Genomic DNA, 17,830 nt, shown 5'->3' with positions numbered 1-17,830 from the left:
CCAGCCCACACACATCTGTCTAGCTATTCCTCACTGCCTGTTAGGAAAATAAACCTCTCAGTTTTCAAAAGAGGTCACTGCCCCTAAAGAGGAAAACCAGAGCACATGACTGGTCCTTGGATCTTCTCACCCTCTTCCAAAAAGCCTTCACCATCCCCCACCCTCAATAGCTACCAGACCCCAAATTTTCAGACTTTAAATCTCAACACCATTTGTCTTGCCACATCCCTTCTTTCACAGAGAAATTTGACTTAGTTTAGCTTATCCCTTAAAAAAAACATTTCTGAAGGTGTTTGCCACTCAGGCACTTTATTCTTGAGAAGTAAACACGTAATCAGCACTTTTGGAAGCAGTGACTTTTCCAAGTACTGGACTGAAGACTAAAACAGAAATATACCACGCTATTGTAGGAAATGACAGCGTTTCCATTTTCTTGGCCACACTCTGGTCTTATCTTCATTTGAGAACTTTCCACAAATATCAACATGGCCTTCTGTAAAGATGCCTGATCCACATTTTGCATGTCCGAATCTATTGGAAATGTACCCTGTTGATGTCATTCAGCCTTAATGAAGTTAAACATTTGCCAAGAGAGTTTGTTTTTGAGAGGGGTTTCTTCAGGAAGGCATGTTGGAGCAGACTTAAGCTTAGCTAACCGTGAATAAGTGTTTTCCTATGTCTATAATTTTAACACTGTAAATGATTACCTCGGACCCCATCTTTTATCCCAAAGAGGAAAAAATGTATTGGTCAGACCATACAACTTAGTGAAGGCTCTTTGTTCTTGGTAGAAACAGATACTGAGGCTTCTTACCTTCCTGCAATGAGATGACTTCAGCTTTACCTGGAGACCCTGGTCACGGCGCCCCAGGGCTGATGCAGTGAACCAGCCCCGGTACAGTCGTGTGCCCCCATCTCCCTTTGCTTACCTGCTTCAGCCTCTGAGGTCCTCACTGGTGCGGGAGGCTACGTATGGCCAAGGATTCTTGTTAATGTCTTTTCTTCTCACCTTAGGAGGTAGTTTGTAGAAAATGCATGTACCTTTTAACTGTCAGCAGATATATTTTAAAGTACTTTCTGGGATCTTTGAGAAGATGCTTTTCCATTTAAGAGAAAATAGCCATGAGTTTGGGCTTCCCAGGTGGAGCTAGTGGTAAAGAGTCTGCCTGCCAATGCAGGAGATATGCAAGAGACTTGAGTTCAATCTCTGGGTCGAAAAAGTTCTTTGGAGGGGGAAATGGCAACCCACTCCAGTATTCTTGCCTGGAAAATTTCATGGACAAACAAACCTAGCGGGCCACAGTCCATGGGGGTCGCAAAGAGTCAGACACGACTGAGCGTGCGGGTGCACGCACACACGCACACACAGCCATAAATTTGGTAGTTATTTGCTGTGACTGAACAGACCAGATTTTAGCAACAAAGGCAGTACCTTTGACGCCTTGCCAGGGTTGTGTTTCGTAGCTAAACATGACATTTAGGAAATGTCAACCGTGAATGACTTTTTTAAAAACTGTAGTTAAGTGTGGTTGGATATACGTACAATTGCTGACTTACAAGAACTTGACAAACAAGTTTCCAGGAGACAGAAAAGCCTGCCCTCCCTCCACCCTCCCCGCTCTCAGGGCCTCTTCATTTCTCCTCTGCCAGTCCACCCCCCCTCCTGTCCTCTCAATGCCAGGCCGTTTCGGCACTGCCATGGAAACTGCCATGGAAGAACTTGGCTCTTCTGGAAAAACTGTGGTTTCTAAAGTGGGAGAAGACGCTGAACGCAGTGGGCCCAATGGGGCCCGACCCCAGAGGCAGCTCCTGGTCAGGGCCAGGTGGATGCCTGCATTATTTTCCCTAATGTGTTAGGAGTGTTTAAGCTCCATTTACTTTTATTCATTGGGACTTTTTTTTTTTTTTAAGATATGGGATGTCTGTGAGAGAAACGAAGGAAGCAGCCTTCTTTCGTTTGTGTGTTTGTGTGAACTGGGTCAAGCTCTGATGACCACACATATCAACACAGCCCTGGAGTGTTGCTTAGTGTTTTATATCTCACTGTTGGTAAAGGTTTCCCCATAGGCATCTGTTCTTCACAGCTGCTTTGCAAATGGTGAGACTGGTAACTCAGTTTGCAATGTTTGAGATGCTGCAGGCAGGACTTTAGAAACTGCAAATTCAAATTTGGAATCCAGTTCTTGGTTTCCATATCCCATTGTGTGTGTATTTTTATACATGTCTGGGTTTTTGTATATACGCATGATCACAGCTCTGCCTTTTTAAATAGTGAAGCAAATATGTTTGCATTTGATCAGCAAACAATTCAGAGACTCTCAAACCATGTCTGACCTCGATATTCTGCTATTTTTTAAGATCCTTATACCTGGAAGGTGAGAATTAGATGAGGGGGTCTTATTTCATAAGCATTAGAGATTGAGAGTACTGTGTGTGCCTACAAAACACACTTAGAAGCCATGTTAAGATTTTGCAACTTGACTGAGAAATACTTACGTAGTGGTTGGTTAAATAATAAAATCCATGAGTTATATTTCTGTTTGCAGACCTAATTCCAACACTGATAGTATGTTTACATCTGTGGTTTTGAATTACTTATAGTAAGTCAGTCCACTCTTAGTAAATGAGTATTATTTTTAGCTACAAAGTGTATTTGGATTTCATACCTGAGAGCCAGGTTCATTAAATATTCTCATGTGATAGCATTCCTGATCAGGGCCTAAATAACATTTCTGAAACTGAAAATGATAGGAATGCATAAAAGTACACTATACATGTCGATTTATAGTAATAATAATGGTGGGTCTAAACTGATTATCTCACCAGAAGTGAACATACAATGGGAGCGTTGTAAGAGATGAATTAGTGCCACTTTCTGAGATAGAGAATTTTCACATTTTACATAAAGCCAGAAGTAAAAATGGTTCCAAGAGAAAACATGTGTTAAGGATTATAACTGTTTTAACTTAGAAGGAAGGAAAAAATTGGTTTATCACAAACATTGCTATTTTTTCTCCCAAAGTATAGAAACAGTTTCCATTCTCTGACTCCATGATGTCATGCTCTGAATATGAAATTGTGAAGGAGATGGAATGATACAAATGAATGCTAAACTTATAAATTTGATTTAATAGGAAATGAAAATCTGAAAACTTGATAAATATCTAATAATACCTCAAGGATCATGGGATTATTATTTGCTAAAATCTTGTTCCCGCTTAGAATTGTATAAAGTTCTACCTGAATATTTTCTTGAAAACTGTAATATGTCATCCTCCAACATTTTTTAGAAATGTTGAAAGCTGTTCCATTCACTTTTATTGTATGGCCAGGTGTTGTTTTCTTTTGTTTTAACATAGGTTGATCCTTCTGATCTGCTTCACTGGGGTAGGTTACTACTTTTCACGAGTATGATTTCGTTGTCAGTATCTGTAGATTTATGCTTTGGGCTCTGCTGCAGTCTTTAGCACTGCTACTTAAGTGAGACCACTGAAAAATTAAGCCAAACCTAGAGTGTGTTGAAAAGATTTCCCCTATCTAAATGTCGCAGGAGTTTGCAGGCTCTGACTCGCTCACCCTCTTGCTTTCTTTGGAGACAGGTAGGCAGTTACAGAGACCAACAATTTCTGCCTTTTGATAAACCTGGAAAGAGGAAAAAGTATCTATGTAACTGATGTGATTTTTGTTGTTGTTGTTGTTAAATGCCTCTTTTCTTAGTTTAAACAGGATTTGAAAAGCCAACTCAGACCAAATTACTTTTCCCTTACTTTAATATACCCTGGATAAATTTTAAAACACAGGTTGTATTTTATATAATAAGAATAGGGAAACTTTATTCCTATTTTGTATGAAATGACAAGTATGGTAACTTGGTTTAAATCAATTTGCATTCAAGTAGACCATCATCATGTTCACTGTGAACTGGCCCTGGGTTTTAAAATCTTAGTAATTTTAAAGTGTCAGTGTATGTACAGGAGCAGTACCTAGCTCAGAGTGCACTGCAGACATCATCTTTGAGAAATGACAAGGATAATCGGTTTGCTTCATAGCTGAAGGCACCCAAGCGCACAGAGCCTGGGAGAGACCTGCTTGACCACTGAGACGAGGAAACTGCCCTCATGTCAAGCAGCTAATGTTCTGTCACTTGCCAAACATTCCTGCTACAGATTCATGGTTTGAAATTTTCATGAACCAACTAGACACACAAACTGTGTGGTCTGGATTAAATAATATCTGCCTAAAAGGAAAGAAGTGAAGTTAGCCAGAAGGCCAGATGGCAGCTGTATTTTCTGCAGAACTCTATTTGGAAAGTGAGCTTTATGTAATTTTTGGTCATTTCTTACCATCTTAGGAGACCACTTTCAGAATGAGTCATTGAGGGATAAAGCACACAGATTTCAAAAAACTTGAACTACACAAATGTAGACTCGTTGTTTAACCTGTCCACAGAATTATTATTGCTATTTGATGAAAATGCTTGGATTTCTTTCTCTTCCAGCATTGTTGTAACCTACTCCTCTATCCTATCCTTTTTTTTTTTTTTTTTCAATTCAGCAGGCTGAATTACTCCAGAGTTAAACTCTGTTGCTTACAATACCGTGGAGTTCACATAAAGGAAAAATGTGGCTGAAAAGGTCATGGATTTATTACTAATCTTGTCTTTCACTAGATTATTCACTTGAGTGTAGAAAACCAACAGTTGTCAACTGCATATACACATACATGATGTTTCCGTTCTTTTTAAGGCAGAGTGCCATTTCTAAATTGCATCTTCCAGAAAACTTGGTACCTTGAACTCATAAAGATTTTAGTTCATGTTCTGTGTTTAAGGATTTTACTTTGAGGTTGTAGGGTGAGCCCCAAGCTTTTAAATAGGAGCAAAGAAATATCAACCTACATGAAGGTTACTTATCATAGCAATTCAAGATAAAGGAAAGCATCAAGAAATCAATTAATGTTGTTCATTTTCCAAATGGTGTCATTACCTCTAGGATTATTTGGTTTCTTCTCTTTCTTCCTTCATATCTCGTTGGTTACAACACTTGATCCTGTTCCCTCTAATGGACTTTTAGTTTCATACTTTTTCTATTATTTCCTGCATTCCCCTTGACAGACTCTCACGGTTCCTCATTCTAGACTCAGAGCTGATCAAACCAAATCCAAATTTTGTTCTACCCAATATGCATCCTAATTCCAGTGTATCTTCAGAAAACATTGATATCATGATGATGCTCAAAATCATTCCGTGTTTTCCTGTTTTGTCCTACAGCACATGAGATGTAGATTGTCTCTGCCTAGATTTCATGGTTCAGGGTAACCTGCTACCTTCTCTCTCCTCTCTCTCATTCAATAACTGACTTTATTTCCTGCTACTTAACAGTGTGTTAATGCTCAAGGCTCTCTTGCATTTCTGTGATGTCTGGACTTGGAATAGTCTCACTTGGGATACCCTTCCCTTTCTCCTTCTGTTAATAGCTTGATAAACACCCACTCACCATTTCCTTTCAGTTCAATTTATTTAACACATACCGACTGAGCTATATATATGTTCGGTTCAGTTCAGTTCAGTTCAGTCGCTCAGTCATGTCCGACTCTTTGTGACCCCATGAATTGCAGCACGCCAGGCCTCCCTGTCCATCACCAACTCCGGGAGCTTACTCAAACTCAAGTCCATCGAGTCGGTGATGCCATCCAGCCATCTCATCCTCTGTCGTCCCCTTCTCCTCCTGCCCTCAATCCTTCCCAGCATCAGGGTCTTTTCAAATGAGTCAACTCTTCGCGTGAGGTGGCCCAAGTATTGGAGCTTCAGCTTCAGCATATGTTATTCGCTGCTATATGTTAGCTGCTCAGTCATGTCCAACTCTTTGTGACCCCATGGACTGTAGCCCACCAGGCTCCTCTGTCCATGGAATTCTCCAGGCAAGAATATTGGAGTGGGTTGCCATTTCCTTCTCCAGGGCATCTTCCCAACCCAGGGATTGAACCTGGGTCTCCTGCTTTGCAGGCAGATTCTTTACATCTGAGCCACCGGGTACATCCTGGCAAACACCTGCCGACTGAGCCCATGCCATGTCACCTTACACAGGGCATCGTGGGGAGTATAAGGCTGTGTGAGATGGAGTCATTCTGTACTGCTTAAGTCTGTCTGCACCACACCAGACCTCCACATCCTTTCTTCTGAACTTCTAAGTAGAGTCTAGACCAGAAGACTATGGAGTGGAGTGCTCAGGATAACCCCCGGATTCAGGAGGAATCTCTTGGAACTTCTATTTACATTCTTTCATATCTCTAAATATTTGTATTTTGGAGTATTTTATAAAGTATATTTACTACAGAGATACATGTGTAACATTTACAAATAAATAATATACATATATTGGGGAGTCCATTTTAATAATAGTGAGTGATCAAAAAAATACATAAAGTCTCAAATTCAGGACAAATTTCATTGCGGTTTTAGAAGATCAACAGACTGGCCCATCCAGACCCATTCATTCTCTCATTCAAAACTTGTTTATTCATTCCCTGCAGTGTGCTGGGCAGCTTAAGAGAGAAATTGGGAGAGATCAAAATTTTAGTTTTATTTCTGATAAAAAGCTCCCTGGAAAATGTGACTTTAGATCCAGACCAGGATGGTTTGCTAATATTTCTCCCCCGGAGTTAGCAGACAAGTCACAGGCAAAGTAGATAGACAGATGCAGCGCCTTTTCTACCTCCCTCCTTCCCACCCAGGGCTGCACATAAAGCTTCCTGTGTGACCAACAGCCAAGGCTGGTGGCTCCTGACAGAGGAGGTGGAATGGGGCTGTTTGCTTTATTCTTTTTTTTTTTTTTTCATTTATTCCTACTAGTTGGAGGCTAATTACTTTACAATACTGTGGTGGTTTTTGTCATACATTGACATGAATCAACCATGGATTTACATGTGTTCCCCATCCCGATCCCCCCTCCCACCTCCCTCCCCACCCGATCCCTCTGGGTCTTCCCAGTGCACCAGCTCCGAGCACTTGTCTCATGCATCCAGCCTGGGCTGGTGATCTGCCTCACCCTAGATAATATACATGTTTCGATGCCGTTCTCTCAAAACATCCCACCCTCGCCTTCTCCTACAGAGTCCAAAACTCTGTTCTGTACATCTGTGTCTCTTTTTCTGTTTTGCACATAGGGTCATCGTTACCATCTTTCTAAATTCCATATATATGTGTTAGTATACTGTATTGGTCTTTATCTTTCTGGCTTACTTCACTCTGTATAATGGGCTCCAGTTTCATCCACCTCATTAGAACTGATTCAAATGAATTCTTTTTAACGGCTGAGTAATATTCCATGGTGTATATGTACCACAGCTTCCTTATCCATTCGTCTGCTGATGGACACCTAGGTTGCTTCCATGCCCTGGCTATTATAAACAGTGCTGCGATGAACATTGGGGTGCACGTGTCTCTTTCAGATCTGGTTTCCTCGGTGTGTATGCCCAGGAGTGGGATTGCTGGGTCATATGGCAGTCTTTATTCTTTCAAATGCACCTCTGAGATAGGCCACTCCTTCTTGGGGGAAGGAAAGGAGGAGCCGGTAGAGAGAGGTGGGCAGTTGTTACTGTGGGGTTGGGGGGTGGTCCTTGCTCATAAGTATGCCACTGTTGCTTCAGCTTTTGAGTGAGTGAGTGAAAGTCGCTCAGTCGTGTCTGACTCTTTGTGACCCCATGGACTATACAGTCCACGGAGTTCTCCAGGCCATAATACTGCAGTGGATAGCCTTTTCCTTCTCCAGGGGATCTTCCCAACTCAGGTATCGAACCCAGGTCTCCCACATTGCAGGTGAACCACAAGGGACACCTCCTAATAAGTAAGATTTTCTGTTGTGACCAATCTATCTCCCTATAAAGAAGCACTCCTCTCTTTTACCACAAGAAAAAGTAAAACACATAAATCCTGTTGATTCGATTTTGCATTGTGTGCTTGAAGGTCTAAGATACGCCTTATGTGACCCTGCTGCAGAGTTGATTACACAGAAAAGGGCCCTGTGTGCCTGTGTATGTGTTTCTTTGGAAAGAACAGTGTGGCTGTCCATCTCATCTAAATACATCGTACACCACCTTTCTCAGCTGCACCAGCCCATTCCCCACTGTGCACACTCCCCTCCGACACCCACCCCCCACCAGCTGTTGCTACTATTAAATTTTGTAGTCTCTGGCACTTTGTGGAAGGGAAGACATAGGTCAAAGCATGTGGTCATGAGAAATAAAGCAAAGAGAAACCAAAGCTTGTTGCTTCTCATTGCTCATAATCAGAAAACAATTTCACGTCATGAGGGAGAGATGCATGCAAAGCACCTCTGGTCCCCAGGCGAGGGACCTTGTTAAGGTCATCGAGTCCATCGGCACTCCTTCCTGACTCACAGGGCAGAACTATCACCATGATACCCTAGAAGGTTAAAATCTGCCCCGCTAAAATCTGTAGACGTCTACAGAGAAAGATGTCACAACTACCCTCGATAAAATTAGGATGATTAAGAGTGGATATATGTATAACTGATTCACTTTGCTATACACCTGAAACCAATGCCATATTGTAAATCAAGTATACTCCAATAAATTTTTTAAAGAATAAGAAATCAATTAAATGTAGTTTATACATTAAAAGCAAAGATGATTAACCTGGGTCTCAGAGACCACCATTCTTGAAACTTTCAAGGCTTTCCTGCTTCAGTTTTAAATGGTTTTCTTTCCATAGTGGACAGGACAGTTTATCACCATCCTTTGTCTGATTCAGTGATATTCAGTTGACCACTAGATTTATGATTGAATAAACCAGTCCATTCATACATCTGCTTTTGGTTACCTTTGTTCATCTCTGTGGTACCTGTCTATATCCTCTCCAGTTTGGCTCCCACTTTAGTTGTAGAAACTAAATATAAAGATGATGGGATGGTTTCCATGCGCTTCCATGTGATTCTCCCGTGTACTCAGCTTTAAAAACACAATGCTCACTCAGAACCAGCTCTTTACGTGTCCATTCAGGTTTCTTTGGGGTATTAGGATCTTCATACCTAAGTCTGTAAGAGAGAGCAATCTTTTTAATCCAGAAATATGAATGGTGAAGATTTCAGGAAGACCAGTTCAAAAAATGTTTTGACTAAAATATTAGTTAGGGTTCTGACTTGGCTGCTGTGATTAACACCAGACTACAGCGACTTAAAAACTTGCAAGCTGATCTCCGCCTTATGAAGTCTAAGCGTACAGACTGATGTGGAGGCCCCACAGTGATGGGGCCAGTCTTATTATATCATAGCACTGCGGTCCTCTCTTCATGGCTTCTGTTTCAAGATTTTATACACCAGCCAGCAAGAAGGGCGCAAGGGGAAGTGGAGAGCACCAGTCTTTCTTTTTCAGAGTTAACAGCCAAGAAGATGTGCTTGGGTATCCCTTCTTTTCACATCCGGTGGGCCAGAATGTAGCTACATGAACCCACTGAACTGCAAGGGAGGCCGGAAAGTCTGTCCATGAACTGGAGGGTCATGTTCCCAAGTAAGACTGCAAAGTTCTATTACTGAAGGAAGAAAGAAAGGCTTTGGGAGACAACAGTTAGCTCTGCCCCTGGCTTGGTAGGGCTAGCCTAGAGAATCATGTTTCAGATTGAGAACCATAACTTTTCTAGAGAACTCGTAAGCCGCAGAGACCTAAGGATGTGAAGAAGGAGAGTCTTGCTGGATGTAGAAGCTGAGACTCCTGGATAAGCTTGGTGTTGTTGCAACCTTGTGGGTTTCAGGCCTGGAGTTCAACAATAAGGCATACCTCTCCTGCCACTGGGAGAGAAATTGAAGCTTAATTCCGGAAATGTCTTTTACTACTGTACGACTGAATTAAAATAGATTTTCTGGGAGAAGTTTCCAGGGTAAATAGGTTCAATACAAAGCCAAGATCCCACATGGTTCCATTACAGTGCTTTCAGGCTACAAAAACCATGCTGCCCTCTTGCCCCTGAGTCCAGATCATTCTCTGAAAGGGGCAGTAACATGTATTTGAGCCCTGTCATGATAAAAATAAAACTTTTAAAATGCTAGTAAGTGAAAAATTTTGAGTTTAACAATTGTAGTACTGCTACCACCCCATTGTGAGGTCTGAATTCTTTAAGAATGTTCTAGGAAAATAATGTTGAAAAGAACACTTTGATGATTTCAGTGCTATACGTACTCCATCTGGGACTTGCATGTCATATTTGTTTACTTGATTAGCCATGCGCTTTTTCCTGTTAGTGTCCACATTCATCTTTTCCAAATATAACCCTGGTTTTCATCTCATCCTGACAAGACCAACCTGGATTTTGACAGTCACACTGATTTTTATCTATTTAAACTGCTAGAAGCCAAATCTGATTTTGTCCCTGGCTTTTGTTATTGAGAAAAGTAATAAAAAACCGAGGCAGAATTAGATCAGGAGCATCCATTATTTTAACCAGGAACAAAAAAAGACATAATGCTCTGCCTAAGTATTGGATTCATTTGAGTATATAGGGGATGTTAAGAATTCCATTTAAGTGTGTTTTTCAACTGATCTTGTATTTGGTATACAAAATCAACATTCTCATTGCCTATTGTAGAAATAATAATAAGGTAATAATAAAAACTCCATTGTGACCGCATGGACTGCAGCCCACCAGGCCCCACTGTCCGTGAGATTTTCCAGGCAAGGATACTGGAGTGGGTTGCCATTTCTTTCTCCAGGGGATCTTCCCAACCCAGGGGTGGAACCCGGGTCTCCTGCACTGCAGGACTGAGCTACAAGGGAAGCCCAATAAAAACTCATTTGTTGAGTGTTTGTTATATCTTCTCAGCACTAGTTTCTGTGGTCAAAGTTGAAGCCTTGAATTGGTGGCATCCAAACGGCATGACTGCTACACAGCAGAGGGAAGGAGACTTGGGCGCTTTGGAAGAAAGAAAAGCAATCGGTTTCTGCCTCAGTGCCGTTATTCCTGTCTGTGTAGACTGCATTCTCAACAGGGGCTGCACTTCCCTCATGGGGGTGAAAACTGGTGCCTTGAGGGTGTAAGTGGTGGAGTGAGAGAGCTGTGATACGGGGTAGCCAGAGAGATGCTACCGTGCCAGCCTTGAAGGTGGGGGGAGGAGACACGAGCTATGGAGTGTGCAGAGACTCCAGAATCTGGAAAGGCAAGGGGACAGATCCTCCTCTGCAGCTCCAGAACTGAAAGATAATAAACGTGTGCTGTTTGAAGCCACTTAGTTCGTGCTCCTTTGTTCCAGCCGCAGTAGAAAATGAATACACTCAGATTTCTCTCCTGTTCACTGAGAAGTATAGAATGATGCATGTCACAGGTTTGTTGTAAGCATGAAATAAAATAATCTGTGAGCGGTACTCAGCATGAGGAACATAGTGAGACCCTCAAGCCTTGACGGCGCAAACACGGGCAGCGTGTGTGCCCTCAGCGGACATTCCCATGTCGAGGGTGCTGGGAGGTGTCTTTCTCTGATTATTTCTGATTATTGATTCTGATTATTTCTCTGATTATTTTGACAACAGTCAAACCTTCAACTGACTCTGTCACTTTAAAGGGACTTTGTCGATATCTCCTCAGATCTGTCATGTATTGATTTTTTATTTTTAAAAATTTAATTCAAGTAAAGTTGATTCATGTTGTTAATTTCTGCTTGTACAGCAAAATGACTCAGTTATGCATATGTACATTCTTTTTCATATTTCTTTTCATTTTGGTTTATCACAGGACATGGAATATAGTTCCCTGAGCTATATAGCAGGGCCTTGTTGGTTATCCATTCTGTATACACTTTTAGTTTGCATCTGCTAACCCCAAACTTCCAGTTCACCCCTCACCCTCACCCCGTCCTCCCCTCACCCCACCTCCCCACCACAACCCACAAGTCTGCTTGCTGAGTCAGTTTCCGTCTCACAGATATGTTCAGTTGTGTCATAGTTTAGATGCCATGTATGTGTCGTATCAGATGGTATTTGTCTTTCTCTTTCTGACTTACCTCACTTAGTATGGTCATCTCTAGTTGCACCCATGTTACTGTAAATGGCACTGTCTTCTTTTTAATGGCTTAGTAGTATTCCATTTTATATAGGTACCACATCTTCTTTATCCACTGATCTGCTGATGGACATTTAGATCGTTCCCATGTCTTGGCTCTTGTAAATAGTGCTGTTGTGAACACGGGGAAGGGGTGCATGTATCTTTTCGAATTACAGTTTTGTCTGGGAATATGCCAAAAAGTGAGATTGCTGGATCGTATGGCAACTCTATTTTTAGTTTTTTGCGGAACCTCCATACTGTTTTCCATAATGGCTGCATCAATTTACATTCTCACCAACAGAGTAAAAGAGTTCCCTTTTCTCCACACTCTCTCCAAATTTTATCATTTGTAGACTTTTTAATGGTGGCCATTCTGACTGATGTGAAATAGTAGCTCGTAATTTTGATCTGCATTTCTCTAATAATTAGCAATAATGAGCAGCTTTTCATGTGCCTGTCGGCCATCTGCATGTCTTCTTTGAAGAAGTGTCTGTTGAAGTCTTCTGCCCATTTTTTGATCAGGTTGTTTCTTCATTGCTGAGTTTATATGAGCTGTTTGTATATTTTGAAAATTAAGCCCTTGCCAGTTGCATAATTTGCAACTATTTTCTACCAGTTTATAGATTGTTTTTTTGCTTTGTTTATGACTTCCTTTGCTGTACAGAAGCTTGTAAGTTTGATTAGGTCCCATTTATTTAAATTTGCTTTTGTTGCATTGCCTTGGGAGACTGACCTAAGATAACCGTCATGTGTTGATGTTATTTCAACTGGGGGAGTGTTCTTTTCAGATTCTTTTGAGTATCACTAACTCTTAGGTCCTTCCTTCAAGTAGTGCTACCCCCATTCTTTTCCCCTCTTCTGATCTGTCTGAAGCCTTGGTGGGGTGGTAGAGAAAGAAACTCCCAGCTGTGGCAATGAGGAGAAAAGGGCCAGCTGCCCAGCACCCTGGAGAGGGAGGGGAGTCTCAAGTGGACTGCCATTCCAGAGAGGCACTCCAACTTAGAGCCTGGCTGTGCTGAGAAGAATGAACTTGGACTGTTTTCTTTTTTTAACTTAAGGACTCTGTGTGTGTGTGTGTGTGTGTGTGTGTTCATTCTTGTTTTGCTTTTTTTTTTTTTTAAAACGACTGAAATACTGATGAAAGAAATCAAAGAGGACACAAACAGTTGGAGAAACATACCGTGTTCATGGATTGGAAGAATCAATATTGTCAAAATGGCTATTCTACCCAAAGCAATCTATAGATTCAATGCAATCCCTATCAAGCTACCAACGGTATTTTTCACAGAACTAGAACAAATAATTTCACAATTTGTATGGAAATACAAAAAACCTCGAATAGCCAAAGTAATCTTGAGAAAGAAGAATGGAACTGGAGGAATCAACCTGCCTGACTTCAGACTCTACTACAAAGCCACAGTCATCAAGACAGTATGGTACTGGCACAAAGACAGAAATATAGATCAATGGAACAGAATAGAAAGCCCAGAGATAAATCCACGAACCTATGGACAGCTTATCTTTGACAAAGGAGGCAAGGATATACAATGGAAAAAAGACAATCTCTTTAACAAGTGGTGCTGGGAAAACTGGTTAACCACTTGTAAAAGAATGAAACTAGAACACTTCCTAACACCATACACAAAAATAAACTCAAAATGGATTAAAGATCTAAATGTAAGACCAGAAACTATAAAACTCCTAGAGGAGAACATAGGCAAAACACTCTCCGACATAAATCACAGCAAGATCTTCTATGACCCACCTCCCAGAATATTGGAAATAAAAGCAAAAATAAACAAATGGGACCTAATGAAAATTAAAAGCTTTTGCACAACAAAGGAAACTATAAGTAAGGTGAAAAGACAGCCCTCAGATTGGGAGAAAATAATAACAAATGAGGAAACAGACAAAGGATTAATCTCAAAAATATACAAGCAACTCCTGAAGCTCAATTCCAGAAAAATAAACGACCCAATCAAAAAATGGGCCAAAGAACTAAACAGACATTTCTCCAAAGAAGACATACAGATGGCTAACAAACACATGAAAAGATGCTCAACATCACTCATCATCAGAGAAATGCAAATCAAAACCACAATGAGGTACCATTACACGCCAGTCAGGATGGCTGCTATCCAAAAGTCTACAAGCAATAAATGCTGGAGAGGGTGTGGAGAAAAGGGAACCCTCTTACACTGTTGGTGGGAATGCAAACTAGTACAGCCACTATGGAAAACAGTGTGGAGATTTCTTAAAAAACTGGAAATAGAACTGCCATATGACCCAGCAATACCACTTCTGGGCATACACACTGAGGAATCCAGATCTGAAAGAGACACGTGCACCCCAATGTTCATCGCAGCACTGTTTATAATAGCCAGGACATGGAAGCAACCTAGATGCCCATCAGCAGATGAATGGATAAGGAAGCTGTGGTACATATACACCATGGAATATTACTCAGCCGTTAAAAAGAATTCATTTGAATCAGTTCTAATGAGATGGATGAAACTGGAGCCCATTATACAGAGTGAAGTAAGTCAGAAAGATAAAGAACATTACAGTATACTAACACATATATACGGAATTTAGATAGATGGTGGCGATAACCCTATATGCAAAACAGAAAAAGAGACACAGAAATACAGAACAGACTTTTGAACTCTGGGGGAGAACGTGAGGGTGGGATGTTTTGAAAGAACAGCATGTATATTATCTATGGTGAAACGGACCACCAGCCCAGGTGGGATACATGAGTCAGGTGCTCGGGCCTGGTGCACTGGGAGGACCCTGAGGAGTTGGGTGGGGAGGGAGGTGGGAGGGGGGATCGGGATGGGGAATACATGTAACTATATGGCTGATTCATGTCAATGTATGACAAAACCCACTGAAATGTTGTGAAGTGATTGGCCTCCAACTAATAAAATAATATTAAAAGAAAGTGAAAAAAAAAAAAAAAAAAATAAAACGACTGAGAAAATCCCACTGAAATGAGACTCCTCACAATGTAACATTCACTGACTTGCTTCATTAAGTCAGCTGGGTTGAGCCTAGTGAGAATGAAGTGAAGGCCACAGGTTTTTCTCTCTCTGTTGAGTCAGTTGTTTTCACAGAGAACAGCTTTTGCATTATCACAGGAAAAGAGACCAGTGGAACTGTATCCCTACTACTTAAGTGCTAAAACTATGCATGTTTACATATGGTTATCTTTGAGTCTTCACAGCATCATTGTAAAATAGATATTACTACTGTCACTTCCTGCTGAAGAAGGGGCTGTATCTTCACAAGTTCACTATGAAATAAATAAATAGATATCATGACCCCATTTCCAGCTGAGGCCCCAGGGCTCTGGAGAACGGCAACGGTACTGGCTTGATTGGGACAGCGATGTGACCCGCAGCTGCTAGCTGGCTGCCTCGGCAGGCCCTTCCCATTGAGGCCTTGTTTCAAAACCTAATTTTTAGTCTTGGTGGTCCAAACACTGGACTTTTTCTGTGAGCTCAGAGATGCTCAGACTGTCTAGTGATATTCTTGGCCTGACATAGTTTTTCTATGGATGATGGATCAGCCAGAAAGCTTATGTCTTTATTAATATGGCATTTCTTCTTTCTAAGGACCAGGAAGGACATCCTCTTTCCAAAATCAAGGTCTCACAGGCTTCTCTTGTCCTTCATTCCCATCTGATCCCCTCAGTGCCCCTGAGTTCTTCCTGAAAGAAAGTTCTTCATCCGGCCATTTCACTCCCTTGAAGGACCACTCAGGGCCACCTTGCTTCCCTCAGGTTAAAGCTGAAGCTCCATTACTTAAGTCACAAACCTTTCTCTCCTTGGAGTCGTCTCTCCTGTCTTCACTCAGTTTAAGGGATGTGGAACACCCCCGTCAGCCCTGAATCCTCCTTGCATCTGTGCTTTGGTTTATTCTGGCCCCTTTACTAAGATCCTAGTTTTCCCAGTTTTTCCTCTTCACTGTATCCCGTTTATCTGGCTATTTCAGGGCACAGCTTCGACCGAGCATCCATCTGAAGCTTCCCCGATCCTCCTCATCTCAGTTATCTGCTCCCACCCTCAAGTCAAAGTCATCTGATAAAACTTGTGCTTCCTCTATAATAGCTTGTGTTCAATTGTGTCCTGTTTATCTATCGGGTAACCCTCACCAGAATCAAAGTTCTCTGAGGCCAGAGTCCACCTTTCACTCACTATTACTTTTCTACCTAGTACTTGTCACAGCCTGCATATTCAGAAAGTGCTTAATAAAGTTTTCTTGAATGAATAGAGAATGAAAGACCTCTGTTGAAGCCTTTGCCTTGCCACTTTCTAGTGTGTGACTTTTGTTTTATATGTAGGAAACTGTAGGCCCTCAGTTTCCTCATTTATGAAAAGAGAAATTTCATTGAGATGATATGAAATTCTTTCCAATCACGAACATGTTGGGATTCTAATGCAACTCGTTAGCCATCCAGAAGCTGTAAATCAGTAGTCAGCACATCTTGCAAATGATAAGTTGGGAGCATTGCCACAGAATTCATTTCTTAAACATGGATTGATTATTTCACTTCATCCACTTATATGTGTATTAATGGTCAGTAGATTCATACCTGTTCTTGTGTTGATTTTTCTGTCCTTAACTCAAGGGTTTATTTTCTGCCGGAATACTCTCTGCATCTATACTGATAGAAACATCTGAAAGGAGCCTTTTAAGCCTGAGAAAGTGATAAGTTCTGTTTATGTCCACTGTTTTGTTCTTATGTCCACTAATTTTTTACCTAGAAGGACTTAATGAAATCTTTTGCTGTACTAATGATTTCAAGTGAAGGTAATTAAATAAGCATTATATGAGAATAGCACTATCAAATAACAAAAAGATCTGCAAGTTTTGCTGATCTTTTTTTGTGAACTTGAGTTGGTAATGGACATAATACCATATATTAACAATGTGGAATATTTGATATGAAAATGAAAGGGAAAAAGAGAACTGCCACCATGCCAGCTACAAGAATATGAATATGAAATGTTAATCATTGCAGTGACTCATACATGATGTCTGCTAGGTTATCCCTGATGAGAGAATCCATGTCAAACTACAAGACTGCATCTGAGCTTAAAGATTTTGGAGGCTGCTTCCATGTACATTCTTAGCACTTATTATCATAGGAATCAGAATCTTACCATGTCTCAAGTACTTCTTGCTACTAAATTAAACATGTTTAGGTATTTCATTAATATTTATGTATAGCAATCTGAAGTAGTAATTTACTAAGAGTTTCTATAGGTGCAATTAATTTTTCCTAAAATTTGCTCTCTGTTTCCTGGTAATTATGACTAATTCAAGACTTTAAAATAGGCTGAATTTCCAAATTACTTCTTAACCTTACTACGAAGACTTGCTCAATTCAATGTTATTAAAATGATATACCTGATGGGTTAAAACAGCAGTAACATAAGTATTCTAGGTAAACTCACTACAAACACATTTTATTTTCTGTTTTTAACTGAAAGTTATCTTGCCCAATACAGAATTTCATCTTTGGACAAAACTGTATATGGCTAGTTTATAGGCTAATTACCATTAGGGTTCTTTTCCTCTCTCTCCATTACTTTTATCTATTGTTGCTAATGTAGCAATCCATGATGATCTCTGACCTTGTGGCTCAGCAAAGCCTGCTTCCAGGTCAGCTGGCCATGACTTTGTTTGGATAGAGCACATCAGGAAAACACCAAAGACAAGTGCATTTGTTGTTTCTCTACTTACAAGTTACTCTCAGTCACAACCAGTGAAAATGAT

The 17,830-nt window shown here is 40.8% G+C and overlaps 1 protein-coding gene across 5 annotated transcripts in view; it reads left to right on the top strand.

The window, feature by feature from the left end:
- SPATS2L (spermatogenesis associated serine rich 2 like) overlaps positions 1-17,830 on the top strand; it is a 184,631-nt gene that overhangs the window by 47,922 nt on the left and 118,879 nt on the right. Inside the window, exon 1 of one of the 5 annotated variants that reach the window (XM_065930872.1) lies at positions 820-895. The exons of the other annotated variants lie outside the window; for them this stretch is intronic. The gene's annotated coding sequence lies outside the window, so the exon portion shown is untranslated. Of the gene's footprint in view, positions 1-819; positions 896-17,830 lie in introns of those variants that run through there. 5 annotated transcript variants of the gene reach the window in all.

This window comes from Muntiacus reevesi, chromosome 3, assembly GCF_963930625.1.
Source record: "Muntiacus reevesi chromosome 3, mMunRee1.1, whole genome shotgun sequence".
NCBI lineage: Eukaryota > Metazoa > Chordata > Mammalia > Artiodactyla > Cervidae > Muntiacus > Muntiacus reevesi.
The sequence above is the reverse complement of the archived record's forward strand: the minus strand, read 5'-3'. Positions and strand labels throughout refer to the sequence as shown.